Here is a 16325-nt window from a genome sequence, read left to right on the forward strand (position 1 = left end):
CACAGTATATAGATAGGGCACAAAAAACACTCCTCTCTCTCTCTCTGTGTCTCTCCATATATATATATATATATATATATATATATCCCTCTGAGACCAATTAGTGCTGCCCATATACACATGGCTGTGAGCTTTTCTTTCATAGCACTATCTTTATATCTCATGATTCCAATTGTATGAGAATTTATGAATCAAAATTTGCAATGATTCTAGCTTGCTGCTACTTGGTATTGTGCATCTTTTGTAAGAAACACCTCGAATTATCAAATTACAGTTTCATTCCAAACAAACCCACCACAGTGGAAGGAATTTAAAATCCTGGAAAATGTAATGTTATCATTATATCAATCCTGCATCTTTGGGGAGGAACATGATTTTATCATCCCAGAAAAACAAGACACTAAAGAGTATTTTCAAATAGTTTCCCCTTCTTATCTTTGACTCTAACAAGTGCCATTTTATGATCCATTCGATCTGGACTAGCAGTATTCTATATATTGTTCTAAAATACCACCAGATCCTCTCATTAGTGCATATTTTCAGTAATTTAGTAGCCTTCATTCTCTATTTTTTTCCTCAGAAGCATTAAAAAAAACCTCAATTTTAAAAAAATTCAACCCTCGAGATTAAAAGGAAAATTGTTTCTTAATTGGTTTTATATTTTCCTGTTTATTCATAGAATAAAGGATCGAACAGGTCATTAAATTATCTTCTCCTTGTCAACTTGTCTTTCAAATCTAGTTTTGTATGACTTCAAATTTTAAGGCTATCATACATTTGCTAGAGGAATGGGAGACACGTAAAATCTCTAATATCAAAGGTATGAGGTGTGTGGAGATTCTATGTTGACTGAAAATGTTGGATGGAGAGGTAGAAGCTTGGTTCAGTCCATACTGGATAGAGTCTGGTAAATCATAACAGGAAGAGCATTGGGAAGAAGGATAAGCTGTTTAGAAAGGTGTAACTCTCTCACACAGGCTCCCATAAAATCTCTGGTAACAGAGACTGACTCTTGTGTCACCCTCTCTGAGGAATGTTGTCTTTTGGATTTTACTGCTGAGGGTCGCATACATTTTCTGTTCACTCTCATAAATTTAAAATGCATAACAGATGCATTTATGTTATATATATAACACAGGCGGATATCCCTGTTTGCTTTTCTACAAAAGGGTATATATTTATGGGTTTAAGAAAGAAAAAGATAAATGAAGGATGCATTTTCCTAAGAACACTTAGTGTCTGTTATCAAGAGGAATAGGGAACAAAGTTTACAGAAAAATGTCTCTTGCAAAGGCAAATCATACCTTCTTCGTACTTTGGAGAGTGAAAGGAGATTCCTTTAAAAAGGAGAATGTAGCCAACACAATAAGCCATTCAACCTCAGCATTGTCTTTATGGCTTCATCCAACTTCTGGGAGGTTCTGAGGCTCATATCTCTCCTTTTCCATATGCAGAGTAGTCATTTTAAAGGATGAGCCATGTCCAAATGCATTTATTATGTTTTCATGCTAGAAAGTAGAGTGTAGGATCAAAAGCTGAATTTCTGTTTTCTGACTCCTCTTAATGATTTGGACCATGCCTGCTCTACCTATTTTTGAGAATTCTTTGTGAAAAGATTCATGCAGAGCTGGATGCAAATCCCTCCTTAGAAAGAATAAAGAAGCATCATCTTTATTATTGACACTGCCAGCAAATCGTAGACTCACTGAGTCTAGAACCCGAACACAGAGCCCATGCAATGCCTGTCCGTGTTCTTGCTGTATGTCAGGGCACTAGCGTATAGATCTTCAGCTTCTGACAAAATGATTTCTACTTTATCAACTTTTCCTTTCTATTATTCCCACTAGGAAGGGCCCTAATTTCCTCCTCTAGAAAATTTCTGGCAGTTCAAGTCCGCCCCTTAGATCAAGCATTGCTTTTTGCCTCTGCCACATGTTTATCCCTTCTGGATTGTTGAATTTCTCCTATCTGGCAATAACTAATGCTTTCTGAATTTTTTCTAGATTTTCAAGTGATGGAATTTTGCCTCAATTAAATTTCAGACTCATCAAGGAACAAGACTATATTTAACATTTTCTCGTATGTATCAGGGCACAGACAAATATCAGTGAATTGACTGAAATACATTGAATTGCATGGTATAAGATTAGCATGCCCTGAGATTTTTTTGGAAAGAGATTTTTAAATATATTATCCCTTCCTATTCCTAAACCAATTAATATTATCAATTTGGCTCTTTGGTGTAGACATATGTCATTTAACTGGCACAAATGATCCCCTGACCCTATCTATCCTCTTTAGCCACGCTTTGCTACACTGGCTCTGGACTGGTCTTGCAACTTGTTTAGGACATTAAGAGTTGGAAAGTGTTATGCTCAGGTTCTGTCAGTCTTTTGTTGTTTTATGGAACCTGCAGTCAACCATGTTCACAGGGATAGACAAGCCTCTTGAAGGAGATATCAAGCATGGAAAGGTCATCTAGTAGAGTCTTTGCAGTCCAGCTGCTAAGTAACATGTGAGATACAGTGTCCTAGACCATTCACCCCAGTTAAACTGTCTCAGCACAAAAGAATCACTTGTTTGTCCATAATATGAAAAATAATAGAAGCTTATCTCTAAGACACTAAATTATTTGTATATGATTGGTAATACAAGCACTACATGCAGAAAGAAGAAAAAAATTATTCCTGCCAAACACTTTCATGTCAACAGGAGGACCCTCCTTTGAGGTATTGCTTCCAGCCTGGAATTCTTCCACAGTACCTCTGAGTAATAAAATATTGCACATTTAGTCTCACTGGACATTCTAGGAAGTCTGTTTGTATAATAATCTAATTCTTGAGAAAAATGGGAATTGTCTCTTCTTACCTTGGAAAAAATTTAAGAGTATTAAGACTATCTACCTCTTATTATAAGGTAAAACTCTCTGTGACTACTTTGAGCACATTGCTTGCTGATGAAAATGGATTGACTTTGCACAAATGATTCAAATTCTCAATGGTTAGAAGATTATGATTTATTTTTAATTTCTTTCTATGTCAAATTCAGGAGACTAATAGGATATTTTCCACTTCCTTGAATTTTTAAATTCATAGTATTTTATTTATATTTACAAATCAAAATATATATAATTATCAGATTATTTCCCACTGATATCATTTATTTCTATATATTTCATACCTTTGTAGGTTTTCTTAGAAATCTTCCTATTTCAATAGATGTTTTCAAGCAGTATTAAGTTGTTGACACACTTTTCTTTTAACTTATATTTTATTCAGTATTTTATTTGCCTTTATTACTTTCAATAATGTATATTTAATATTTCATTAATATTTATTTTTCAAGCATACATACCATATTTGCATTGCAGTAATTTTCTAATGTATTCTAGTTCCTCTTATGATGTGTTAACCTCTTCCCACCCTTGCTCATTTTAGCTTCTGTAAGATATAAGCATCAGCATATCACCAGTGACTTTCCTATCAATTTTATTCATCCTGTGTCATGACACAGTAACAAAGTATCTCATGAAAGAGTTGATTTGGGGCATAATTTCAAAGTTAGAAAGTTGATTCCTAACTCACAGCACTCTTTCTGATTGCCCTTATACAATGATATTACTGCTACCAAGCAGGTTTCAAGACTACAATGGCAGAAAATTGCTTCAGAAGATTGTATTAGAAGATAGCATTTGGGGCAGCTTGATTGAAATAAAACTGATGCCAAGAATTTAGAATGACACTGATCACATTCTACCTTAGTTGGGTTTTATTTATTTAGTAGAGGCTAGAATCTGGGCTCAGCTTTCTTTAGGATACCCAAATAAATTTTTTTTTCATTTTGTTTGCTTTATAATATTGCTAGATTCTATAAAATGAGCCTGCATCTTATTTCATTACATTTTAATTACCTTATCACATATAAATGAAGAAGCTAAATTGAGAAACATTAAATGAGTTGACCACAATCATGCAATCCATTAACATTGTAATAGGGGTTAAAATCCAAGCTGCTTATTCCATAAGCTCCGGCCGTAGACCAAATGCCACTCTATCCTTCATATGAATGTACTGCACATAAACAGATTCGTAGTCATGTCCCATTGTCTAACTTTAAATATTATGGATTATGATGAAGAATTTGATTGGTTTTGTCCTAGAATGCAATAACTTGGGTGTTCATCTATTTCACCATGATTATGAAGATATGTATGTCAAAAAGATTAAGGAAAAAAGTAAACAGATTTCAAGAAAAGGATGAAAGAAATTAGACCGATTCTCTTCTAATATTATGCATGACAAATGAACTTGTACAAATTGTTTGAGTTCAAGATTCTAAATTTTCCAAAGAATAGATAAGTTGGTAAACTTTTTGGCTTCTTTTAAGAATCTCAGCTTAATAATTTTGATAGTATTTTTTTAGAATCTCATATTAGCATTATTAGAAGCAGGTTACTAAGACTCTAGGGACAAATGCGTCTTTCCAAGTACTTTTCAGGCATGGGTTGATTAACTAGACTTTTAAATGCAGTTAAATAGTCCATTTCTGAGAGACTTCTTGTACATGGATAATTGAAATCACAAAGTTACAAACTTCTGACCTTGGAAAAATCTGCCCCCATAGGATCAATACTAAGCTCAATATAGATCCTCTGAATTGAACAAAATGTTACTGTTTTTGACTCTGTAATATCCATCAGCTCACATTATATTATGCTTCATCTGTGGTAGCATGACCCACCCAGCTGAACTATCAGTTCTTCAAAGCATAAATCATACTTTATGAGCCCTACTCTTCCAACTACCTAGAAAAGGCTGGGGAAGCATTTTCATTGCTTAATTTGATCTAATGAGGGAAATATGCTTCCTTTCGGTTTGTTAAAAGCAACTGCTTTGCAGTGAAATGACACCTGTCAAGTTCCTTGATGGTTTCACATTTCCTGATAAAATCACTGTCCTAGAAAAGCATACCAAGCTGGTCCCAAGCACTTCAGCATCATGAACAATATAGCTTTAATTAGGGACTTTTGCCTAGTGTTAACAAAAGCCAGAGGGCATCTCAATCTCTGCAGATCAATTCTGCAGGATTTAATTAGCTCTCTCCTTTTATTCTTTGTAAAATCATGCTGCTCCTGATAGACCTGATCCTTGCTTCAGGCGTGGGTCAAAGCATGAAGCTGTCAATTATTTAATATTCATGACATTTTATAACAAATGAAATGTACATGAAGCCTGTAGTGTTGGAGAGTAGTAAAACCAGTTCATTTATGAAATAGCCTAGTTCTTTAAACTATACTTTGAAGAACTGAGGGACATAGGAAACTTTATTATTAGATTATCAGGGTTTTTCTTCTCTTTTTTGCTTACAATTGTCAAAAGATAGAGAATGGAGTTAAGTTTTCTTGAGCTTTTAATTTCTGTTCTGTTATCTCAGTACAACCATTTTGAGCATCACTGCAGGCTTCATTTCTTTCTGTATAACATGGACGACTGAACTAGCGAATTTCCAGTTTTAAAAAGTTGGGCTTTTCTGGTGATTATAGAAATTTTCATCATGTAGATGCTCACTCTTCATCAAAATATGCTAAGGGAAATTCTGCATTTTGTTTTATTATATGTATGGAGAGAAATTTTAAAATCTTTTAAACTAGATAATTACTGTGTCTTGAAAGGCTTAAAAACAAATTTCTTGTGTTTAAGGGACATGGGAATCATAAAAATATTTCATAATGAATCCAGAGAAGTTATACAGTAATAAAATTGTATTTTAATGGACTAAAGTAGGATTTTGATTGTCTTGATTACTGTGCATGCCTAAAGTCCCAAACTGTCTCTTCAATGCCTCTGGAGCAACCGTCTTCTTAGAAATACCTTATGGTCCACTTTGAAAATTCAGAGATCAATTCAATGGCTTAGTTAATAGACATTGATCATATAAACTCAAGTCAACACTCCTTTGGAAAACAGACCTTCATTTCACATTTGCTTTCTTGCCATTACACTGTTAATTTAGGACAGAAGAGCAGTATATGTGGTATACACAAGTATGGATTTGTAGAAGAAATCTTTTTGAGTTCATTTGTTGCACAGGGCAAATTTAAGTGATTACAGTGCCATTAACATATGTAGGTATAGCAGATTGTTACACTGCACAGAGTACAGCAAGTCACCACCTCCTATGAATGATAATTATTCAGTGTTAATTCATAGTAAGAAGAATTAATAACATAGACATAACTATGTGTGGGTGATGTATGCATGTGTGTGAATGATGTATAAATGTGTGTGCATGTGCTTGTGCCCTTATGTGTGTTTGTGTGGAGGCCAGAGGTTGACATATGATGTCTTCTTTGTTATTCTTCAACTTAATTTTTTTGAAACAGGATCTCTGACTGAAACTAGAGCTCAGATTAGTCAAAATGACTGACCAACGAACCCCCAAGACTTTCCTGTCTCCTCCTTCCAGTGCTGGATTATAGCCATGTGCCACTTTTTACATGGGTGCTAGAGATCCAAACTCAGGTCTTCATGCTTACATGTAAGACACTTTTCTCACTGACCCATCTTCCCAAGTTAAAGAGCATTTTAAAAATAGTTTTATTGAGGTTTATTATTCATAGTGCAATTGCACAGCCAAAGTGTACAATTCATTTTTGACATTTCTACATACCTGTGAAATCATAGCCACATCAGGATAGTGAACACATCATACTAACCATCACCTCTCAAGGTCTCCTTGTGAACCATTGTAAATCTCTCCTTCTTGTCAATTACAACATCCCTCTCCAAACAATACCCTGGGCTCTTTGTGTTTTATAAAAGTTTTAGACTTTTATAAAAAGTGAGTCATATCGTATGCATTTTTTATTTTTCACTTACATTTATCTTTAAATTAATTTATATTGTGTGCAAAAATAATTCATTTTTACTGTAGAATAGTAGGCTGTTATGTAAATATGCTAAAATTTCTTTATCCAGTCTTCTACTAATGAGTATTTGTGTTGTTAGAGGGTTTTCAATTTGTGAATATGACAAATAGAGGTGCTATGAATACTTTTGAACAAATCTTTGCATGCGTGTGTATGTGTATGTGAGTGTGCACGTACACTAGGCATACATATCACATCCTTTCTCTTCATTAAGTAGTTATGAATGGTAACTTTTTAAATTTTTATTTATTTTTATTTTTTGTGTATATGTGTATTGTTTGCATGTACGTAAGTAAACCCATGTCATGCAATGCCCGCAGAGGTCAGAAGAGGCGATTGGATCCTCTGGGACTGGAGTTATGGACAGTTGTTAGCTGCCATGTGGGTGCTGGGATTAGAACCCGGGTTTTCTGAAAGAATAACCAGTGTTCTTAACCACTGAGCCATCTTTCCAGCCCCAAAATGGTAATTTTTAAAGCTAATACTTCTAATAGTTATTGAGGTAAATTCCACCTGATTTCTATATAAAGTACTTCATCTCAACATAAAGATGATTTTACTTCTTTCTTCCCAAATATTTTATTCTTTCTATTGCAACATTGTCCTGGCTAGATCCTCCAGCACAATGCACAATCTCACAGTCATTCTGATCTTATTTCCCATCTTGGGGGTAAGGTATTTAGAATTTAACATTAAAATGATACTAGCTATAGGCATGCACGGATCCTCAGCAGGCAGAGGATGTTCTTCCTCATTACTAATTTTGTGATAATTGTAATTGAGAATGGACATGGGACCTCACCGGCTGATTTTGGTTTGGTACCAGTTGGATGGTCATTGCCACCTGCCTTCTACTGCACGAGTTCAATGAGCTGCCTTGACCGATTTTCACTCTACTGTGAAAGTGTTATGAGCTGTCTTGAACGTTTTTCAAATGATAAATTAACCTGTTATTTATGTGATAAACTCTACCTGGTTGTGATATAATATACTCCCATATATTTCTTCCTAAATTTAGTAGAATACACATATTTTATTTATATGTATATAGCTATACATATATATTTACACTAACAATTTGTAATCTTTTATGCAGGATTGAAAAACTTATGCCTCAATTCATTCCTTTATTGATATAGGTTTTTTTCTCAACATATTTTTATTGAATTATTGTGCATTTCATACAATACATCTTAATCATAGACCCACACCCCCATACATATCCCCAAGGAACCCCACCAAATTTCATGCATTCTATCATATATGTTAAGACCTATCAAGTCAAGTTTGTGTACACAGATGTCCCTTGGTGCAAATTCATCCACGGGAGTCAGTCAGCCTATATAGAATCACGCCCACAAAGAAGATCAATTCTCCCTCACCCAGAAGTAATGGTACTGACACAAAATAGACACGTAGATTGATGGAACACAATAGAAGACCCAAACATGAGTGCATGCAATTTCAGTCACCTGATATTTGACAAAGGTGCCAAAAACACACATTGGAGGAAAGGCACCAACTTCAACAAATGATGCTGGCAAAACTGGATCTCCACATGAAGAAGAATGAAATTAGACCCTTATGTTTCCCCCTGCACAAAAGTCAACTCCAAATGAATCAAAGACCCCAATATGAAACCTAAAACTGTTAGATGAAAAAAGAGGCAGTACCCTACAAGTCATGTGTAGGATAGGACTTTCCAAATCAGACATCGATTGCTCAGGAATTCAGGTCAACACTCAACAAGTGGGACCTCATTAAATTTAAAAAAATGTCTGTACAGGCAATAAACAACCAAGGAAGTGAAGAGGGAACCCACAGAATTGGAGAAAATCTTCACTAGTTACACATCCAACTGAGGATTAATATCCAGAATATGCAAAGAACTCAAAAAACAAAGAAACAAGAAAACAAATGACCCAAAAAAAACATGGGCTAAGGACCCAAAGAGAGTTCTCAGATGAATAAATTAAAATTTGAAAGAAACATCTTAAAAAGTGTTCAACATCCTTAGTAATTGTGGAAATGCAAATTGAAGTGACTTTAAGATTTTATATTACCCCAGTCAGACTAGCTAAGATCAAGAGAACAAAGGGCATGGAGTACTAGCAAGGATTTGGAGAAAGGGGAACGCTCATTGGGACTGCTAACTCATGTAGCCTCGATGGAAAGTAATTTGGAGAACTTTTAAAAAACTAAAAATGAATCTACCATATGATCTAGTTATGCCACTCCTTGGCATATATGCAAAAGACTCATCCTACTGTAGAGAAACTTGCACATCATTTTTGTTGCTGTTATTTTCACAATAGCTAAGAAACTGAAACAACTTAAATGTCTTTGAACTGACGAATGAATAATGAAAATGTAGTGTATTTACACTATGGGGTTCTACTCAGAAGTAAAGAAAGATGAAATTAGGAAATTTGTAGGCAAATGAACAGAACTAGAAACTGTTATACTAAGTAAAATAACACCAGAATAAATAAACACCAGCAATGTATATTCTCTCCGTATATGTATATTTACATAAATGTATTTACATAAATAAATGTATATTTATTCTGGCATTATAGTAAGTAAAGAACGTAACACCAGCAGTGTATATTCTCTCTTGCTTGTGAATATTAACACCAAATCCTTATATGTGAGTCTATGTCCTCATATAACCACAGGAGCCAGGAAAATGGAAAGGAACCATGGACGTAAAGGAAAGAAAGAGCCTTAAGAAAGGGGGTCCATAGGAAACAGATGTCACCAAGTGGGAAGCGAGGATAATGGGGGTATTCAACTAGGAAGGGAGGAGGTAATGATAGATAATCAACCATGGCGGTAAAGAGGAAGAAAGAGCTCAAGAGAGGAGAGGCAATAGAGACAGGTATTATCAAGGGGAAAATAGGGGAAATGGGGGTACTTCATCTGGGGAGGGAGGAGGGAGGTGAAACAGGGAGAGAGGGCTGGAGAGATGGCTCAGTGGTTAAGAACACTGACTGTTCTTGCAGAAGACCTGAGTTCAATTCCCAGCACCCACATGGCAGCTAACAGCTGTCTGTAACTCCATTTCCAGAGGATCTGACAGCCTCTTCTGTCCTCCCTGGGCATTGCACGACACAGGTGCACTTACCTACATGCAGGTGTAACACTCATACACAAAAAATAAAAATAATAAATAAAATATTTTTTTAAAACATGGGGAAAAAGGAGAGATAAATTAAGCTTATTTGGTGTGAAAAACCAGAGATAAATGTGTATTAGTTAAAAAAAAACCCTTGAAATACATATATCTGAAAATGAGTGCACATATACCTGAAGGCCATATAACAAGAAACATGGTGCCAGACAGAAAAAATATCCCTTCAAGTTGTTCAGGGTAGTTCAAGAGACTCTCAAAATAATACAAGCTACTGTAACACCCTTTGATTATCTCCCAGAACTTGAAGATAAGACCCTATTGCTGAAGGCAGGACATATGTTGAACACAGGACTTGGAGCAATGGAGCTGGAACTGACCTGGAAGCTATGTAAGCTTCTAAGAGACAAAATCAATCAGTGGTCCATCCCAGATTTAAAGCCTAATAGCCTGTAAATATAAGGATACATATTTTGCACATAGTAAGAAATTACATTAGTCTAGGGATGTGATAGTTTGGGGATTTTCTCTAAAATCTACGACCTCTCTAGTCATGTGTATTTGGCTCTATTTACAGTACCATACATGAGTTTATGAGTGGGCTTTTAGTCCAATTAGATAGCTTTTGGTTGCCCCCAAGATAAAAGTGCCACTACTATCTCAAAGTTGTATGCTGTGCCAGTCATAGATGTAGTTACTTGGTCTTGAAGCTAGTCGTAGACCATCAATTGATGTTCTCCCTTAGCACCTTGTGTAGTGCTCTCCAAAGCTATGAGATCAAGCCTTCAGGGGAAGTGACCTCCATAACAATAATGTCAGCATGCACAAGATCCATGCAAGCTCAAGAAGACAAAAGCCCAGCACAGAACTGGGGAAATGGACAGCAGGCCCCATCATAGCTGAAGAAATATTGGCAACTGATTATTTCTGGGTGAGTAGGAGCTGATCTTCCTAAAGTGAGAAACTCTAGATAGGCTGACTAGCCCTCAGTAGATGAACATGCACTGAGGGACGTCTGGGGACACTAACTTGACACAATAGGCCTTAACACAAATGACAGAATGTATGAATTTCAGTGGGGGTGTGTGGGAGAGTGCCAGTAGGGAAAGGGGTATAAAGATGATTAAGATTGATTGGGATGTTCTGTATGAAATACCCAAACTTTCAAAATAGTCAATATTTTTTTGGAAAGCCTGATAGTCACAACAATGACTGACACAACAAAGTATAGTGGTACGGTTGTGGCACTTTTATCTTGGGAGTAATCAACAGCTCCTATCTAATTGAACTTAAAGCCTTCTCAGTGGGAGGAAACTCATGTGTGCTACTGTAAACATGGCCAAATACACATGACTGGAGAGGTCATAGATTCTAGAGAAAACCCTACCCTAGAAAAATGTAATTTATTAGTGTATGCTAAATATGGGTCCTTATATTTTCAGACACGTATACGTATACCACTAATCAAAGAAGCTTCTCTTTGCAACAGATGGAGGGTTATTACAGAGTTCCACAACTGGTCACACACAGAGAATGCATGTCTGAGAGATGCCTAGCCCTAAGTGATATATCTACAGTGGAACCTTTACACCTAAGTCTCACAGAATATACTGGTAGGTTTTTGAAATCCCAACATTGATTATTGAAACTTTCTATACCTTACCTTACTTACTCGCACAATGTCAATTAAAAAAAAATTCTACCTATTTCTTAGGCAGCCAGAAGAAGATAATAAGATAATTTTGAGTATAATTAAGGACCTGGCTATGTAGCAGGTTGTCAGCCATGAGAGAAGATAAGGGAGTGAGTCTGGGGGATAATTATCAGGGTGAGTTACCAATACCATGAAGGCATTTCTGAGAGCTGTTCAGGAAATGGGAGATGTAGACTTGGGGAGGAGTGTGCATGTTGGAGTCAGCAAAAGATGGAAATCTATACCTGTCTAGAAATAAAGGAGTTGAAGGTGCTGGTGTATTTGTCTTGGTATATGTAAAGTAACTTTAATGTAAGATATATCCTGGAGCCACCAGATACTGAGGAAGAATTCATGCTGTGGTCTGGATGTCCCTGCCCTAGCCTCCTTTCTCAAGCTAGAGTTCTCATCATGCTCGAAGCTAAAAGGAGCTGCCAGTAATTTCAGTTCCTCGAATTCCTGTTTCACTCTCATGAAGCTGCAGAGGTCCTCTAAGGATTAAATAAAATGAATTAAGTAAAAATGGTTCTGTGTCTCATACACAAACACCATTGAGGGTGGATGAGTTGTTGTTTTGTGTTGTTTTTACTGTCACAGATTCTAGTTGAAGAACCTATGAAAATTATGATTGAGACAGAGACAGGTAGGATGTATTAGAAAAATTAAGGGTACATTTCATTTGTCAAATTTATCATCAAGAAAAAATGTGTACCTCTGTATTCTGTGTTTTATTTGCATGCCACCCTGCACTAGTCTAAAACTGCAGTCTTGTTTTATATGGTCCAAAAACTGAATTTGCTATTTTTAAAATATATTTAATTTAAATAACTATTTTATTCATGTAAAAATCACATTCAGTTTATATCCTAGTTCTATAAATTAACTTGTTTTAAAATCAAAGCATACTCACTTTTGTTTTTCATTTGTCGGTGGCTGCTTTGGCAGGGCAACAGCAAAGTGAAGAAGTTTCTCCTATCTGTCCCTTTACAGAAAATGCTCACTGACTCCTGCTCTCTTAAACATATGACATTTTAGGTTTTTTTTTTTTTTTGGTAAACAGTATTGTTTTTACTATTTATTCCCTTCATAATTGGAGTTTTTGTCCATTTGACTGTCCAGTCTATCCCTAATGCTGAGAAACAATGAATGACACACAGTAAAGCTCACTGAACGTTTGGTTTTTTTTGAATGAATATTTGCCACATCAATAACACGCTGAATGGAGCAAGCAGCTAAGAAAAAAGAAGCACTGTCAGGAAGATTGGAAGTAGATCAATAATAAGATTTTAGAGAAAGCTTTAAATGATCTTGATGAATGACTACTCAGGAAGCAAGAAGGAGCTCAGTTTGGCATGTGGCAATGAGAAACATACTTTAGAAATAAATATCTGTGGTAGGGAAAAGAGAAATAAAGTCAGAAATGCAAAAGTGAAGCCAATTTCTGAATAGTCCCGTCACGAGGGAAGATTGGTGTGAGGACACGTTTTGAGTGTCTGACTCAAATATGTTTGTTTATGAACCTTGGAAAGAAATGGAAGAGGAAAGGTTACAGCTCATCCAAGAAGAGGCCAATTTGTCCTGTAGTTACTTGTGATTTGGGGGCAATTCCAAACAAAGCCAGCAAATTGAAAGATCCCATCTCCTTTCTTTCCTCTCGTCACTCAAAGAATACCAATTACAAACGATTGAAAGAAAACATTTTCATGGCATTTTCCCAGCCCTGCTTCTGTTACAAGCCTGGAGACAGTTTCAAGGGCAGGAACATGGATACATTTGCAGGTTATCTAGTTTGAATGTTTTCCCTTGTTTTTGCCTTTGTGTGGAGGTTATTTGATATTTATTGTACTGCTCAGTTGACACAAATTGCAGTCAGATAAACATTTTTTTTTAACAGTTCTTCAAATGTGACTTGCTCTCAGTAGGAAGCAACGGTAATTTGTAGTATTTTATAAATGGGGTACAACATCCCTTCCATTCTCCCTGGATGTTGAATGGTTTTAGTGTTTTTACTGATTCCCATTGTCACAAGGTAAAAGAATCCTAGTAATGTACTGATGTGATATGTGTAAATTCAGCCAAATGCACTAAAATTTTAAATATGAAAAAATTTAGTTAATAAGATGGCATTATATTATTAAACAGAAAATTATAACATTAAACATAAGCACATATTTTTATAATGCCAAAGTATATATTTTCAACAAAGATGACATCACCTTGTAAGGTTGTAAACTTCATACTTAGGGAATCAAACAAATTTCATATATTTCAATGTTTTATGGCCCACTGAAGTTTCATAGTATAAAAAAATGACAAACAACATAGTCTGGTATGTATTAAAATTTCATAGGACTACAGTAATGTTAGGTGTGTGGTGTGTATGCACGCATGTGTGTGTGTGTGTGCGCGCGCACAAGGCTAACTTAAAGAAAAGTGAAATTAAAAAAAAAGTTTGAGAAATACTGAAATTACTTTTTAAAAAGAAACCATTATTTTTTTGAGACAGAATTTCATTATGTACCCCTGGCTGGCCTAGAACTCATTGTATACCACATTGACCCTGAATCTTGAATTCACAGAAATATGCCTGCCTCTGCCTCCCAAGTGCTGGGATTCAAACTAGGAGTGCACTACCACTCCCAGAATGCCCTGACATCTTAATAACCCAACTTGTAAACTTTTTTCTAGATAGCCTTATGGTGTCTACACCATGTTTGTGCTGTGTGTTTGTGCTGTGCTCTGTGTGAGTGTATACAAACTTATATGTTATACCCATAAAATGTACCTAATTTTGAGTGGTTGAAAAGTTTCAATTGATATGCATCTTAGAATAGTCCAATAATCTGATTAGTGGACCATAAGTTTTAAATTGATCTTTATCCTTTTCTTTTGCTTTATCTACCACCTCTTGTAGAATTTCTCAAAATTTCTAGACCAAAAAATTATAAGTAAAAATCTCATTATAAATTATGTCAAATAATTCTTATTAATATGAATAAATGTGCATTCATTTGTTTATCCACATTGACTTACTAAGTTTTCTTAGCTCCATATCAATAAATATTACAGCTAATTGAATTTCTACTTCATTTTAACAAAATTGATACAATCTTAACAAACTCTTACCTCTGTGAAAAAATTAATTAATCAAAGCTAACTCTATTTATTACTACCTGGTATGGTTTGAACATGAAATGTCCCTCAGAAGGTCATTTAAACATTTGTTATCCAGCTGCTGGTGATGTTTGGGAAGGTCAGGGAACATTTAAGAGCTGAGCCTTGCTGGAGGAAGTGGATCAGTGGGGATGAACCTTGAGCTTCATTTCCTGTTCACTCTCTGCTTCCTGAGTGCAGATGCATGTGACCAGCTGACCTGTCAGCAGCTCCTGTCATTATGCCTTCCCTGCTATTGCCACCTCTTCAATGTCATGATAGAATGATCCTCTCATACTGCAGACCAGAATAAGACTCTCCTCCCTTAACCTGCTTCTTGCCAAGTATTTGGCATCAGCAGTGAAAAAAAGTAACCAATACAAGCAATTGCTACCAGAAAGGAGCATGATAAACCATGATAAACTGGACTGTGTGGTGCTTAGTCTTTTGGAACTGGCTTGTGGAAGAATTTGGAACACTGGGCTAGAAAAGCATTCACATCCTCTAAGCAGAGTTTAGTGGGCCATTCTGATGGGAGTTTGGAAGACCAGAAGCCTAGAGAAATGTGGAATGTTTTCGTTTGACTGATGAGGTTTCAAGGAGAACCAAACAATCTATCAATGACAGGGAGACAGGCCATTCAGGGTGCATTTAGCAAAGGATCTGACTTTATTCTGCCCTTGTCCTGAAAAGTTGAGTGAAGCTGAACTTAAAAGTAATGGGCGACTGTGCTTGGTGAAGGAAGGTTCAAGATAGGTAGCTTTCAGTCTGTGGCATTATTCTTATCCAGGTCGATGGATAAGAGCAGTAAGTGGGACAGAAAACTATAAAAAAATAAAATAGATTGTAGGTGAAAAGAACTCACTCAAGTTTAAATTTGCAGCCAGAATACATGCTAAAATTAGGCTATAATTGTTAAGAAGAAACTTGGGGCTCTACACTGGCACAACTGGAAAAGTATCCTGCAGGCAAGACATCATCCATTAAAGACTCCAATTTGTGGAATGAAAATTCATCGGAAAGGAGAGCCTGAACTCAGAATGCCAAAGGGCTCCCTGCTCCTGGAAAGCAACTGCCTAGGAAACCGTTTCCACAGAGTTGTCACACAGAGGTCCTGCAACTGTGATCCAAGAGGGGTGAGCTCCATCCTCAGCTGGCAGCTGAACTTGACAGCGTCATATATGTGGGCTGATTTGTAGCCATTAAAGATGCACAGCTGAAGGATGTTATAGAATCTTGCTCTGCGTTTCCAAAGAGCTGCTGAGGTCACACAACATGTGATAGGGTAGGAGGACATAAAAGGCCACTGCGTGAAGCTGTGAAGGGGAAGCCTAAGTTGTGGAGACACCAGCGTTTTGGTGAGGGCAGAACTATAGAATGTTTGAAGAACATCCATACATGGAGAGGAGCCAGCCCGA

The sequence above is a fragment of the Nannospalax galili genome, unplaced genomic scaffold, assembly GCF_000622305.1.
Source record: "Nannospalax galili isolate Female #2095 unplaced genomic scaffold, S.galili_v1.0 scaffold169, whole genome shotgun sequence".
NCBI lineage: Eukaryota > Metazoa > Chordata > Mammalia > Rodentia > Spalacidae > Nannospalax > Nannospalax galili.